Here is a 1,818-nt window from a genome sequence, read left to right as displayed (position 1 = left end):
TAACAGGCAGAAATATTTTTCCTCATGTGCCTTACATTTTAGGAGCAAAAGCCAGATAATAGACAAAAGTAACACATACAGTATGTCAGATAGTGGTCAGTACCACATGTGGGAAAAAATAATGTGGGGAAGAGGTAGAGAACATGCTGGTCAGAGAAGCCCCACAGATAAGGTGATATTTGAGCTGACAGCTGGCAAAAGTGTAGAAATAGGCCTTAGAGCAGAAAGTGAAGGCAGTCCTGAGCTCTGGGCTGATGACCTGAGCATGGCTAGGTGCTTTTCCTCTGCTCCCATAGCATCTTGAACATGCTTTAATTATAACACTTAGCACCATGTGCTATTGCGATTATTAAATTACATGTCTGTTTCCATGACTTGGCAGAGCCGCTCAATATCTGGAACTTTGTCTTATCAACTATTACATTCCCAGAAACTAATACATCCTATTAGATGTTCACTGAATAATTGTTGATTCAATGAATGAGAAATGAAAACTTCAAGTAAATTGCTGACTAGAATCAAGCCCTCAGGTTCTGAATTTAGGGTTAGGAATCTGGGTTAGGAAGAAAGACTGTATATATGCTTTTGAGGCAAGCAGTTCGTGAGGGAATGAGGCACCATTACTTCCAGGTAACTACAAGCAATAAAAATGGGGTCAAAAACGTTAGAGCAGAGGGACAGGCCCCCTAGGAGACAGGAACTGCTACAACCAGCTGTGACAATGAGCACACATTGCAGACTTCCTCCTTAGGCACGGATGAGAAGGTAACACGGAAGAAACTGGCCGCAACTGGTTAAACCCGGTTAAACCGAAAACTTGGCTGACTGCTGACCCTTAGCTTCATTATGCCCTTAATGTCATAAAATTTCCATAATGAAACCTCCCACTCCCATCATGCACCTGGCGCCATAATATTTCCGGATTAACTATCTTTAGTCAAGAAAATGGTGGCACCCTGATTCTGAGAACTGCCCACCCATTTTGCAGAAAACCCTTCCCCTTATCATAGAGTACTTTCTACCTTCATTGTGCTAATCCGTATATGACACGAACCCCGTTGCCTGTGACTCATTCTCTGAGTGCCCGCACTCCTCCCTTGGGTGTATCCTTGCTTTTGCTCCACAATAAAACATCTATACTTTCACTTTGGTCTCATTTTCGGATTCTCTTATGCTTTGACGCCAAGAACCTGCACTGGCCTACTGGCAACACTTTTTGATGCCCTCCGAAATCACTGTGCTTATTTATACCAGAAAAAATGTATCTGGGCCAGACAACGGTGCTCGTGCCTGTAATCTCAGCATTTTGGGAGGCCAAGGCAGGCAGATCACAAGGTCAAGAAATCGAGACCATCCTGGCCAACATGGTGAAACCACGTCTCTACGAAAAATACAAAAATTAGCTGGGCATGGTCGCGCGCCTGTTGTCCCAGCTACTCGGGAGGCTGAGGCAGGAGAATCCCTTGAACCCGGGTGGCGGAGGTTGCAGTGAGCCAAGATCACGTCACTGCACTCCAGCCTGGCAACAGAGCAAGACTCCGTCTCAAAAGAAAAGAAAAAAATAAAAATAAAAATAAAATGTCATCTGCTAGGCCCCTTAGTCACAAAGCGTACCAATAAGTCATCTGTGGTCATTTTTCACAGCTTCCTAACCACTTTCAGTTTCCAATCAGAGTAACTATGTGGGATGACTCAGCTACAAGTTGCTACAAGAGTTTTCTTCTGTGGCTGCTAGAGAGAACCCAAACCAGCTCAGCCAATTAGAGCTCCAGTTGTCACTCCAACCCGCGCTGGCCCTGGGGGTGAAGGGAAGTGTTT

This window comes from Callithrix jacchus, chromosome 18, assembly GCF_049354715.1.
Source record: "Callithrix jacchus isolate 240 chromosome 18, calJac240_pri, whole genome shotgun sequence".
Lineage (NCBI taxonomy): Eukaryota > Metazoa > Chordata > Mammalia > Primates > Cebidae > Callithrix > Callithrix jacchus.
Note: the sequence above shows the minus strand (reverse complement) of the source record.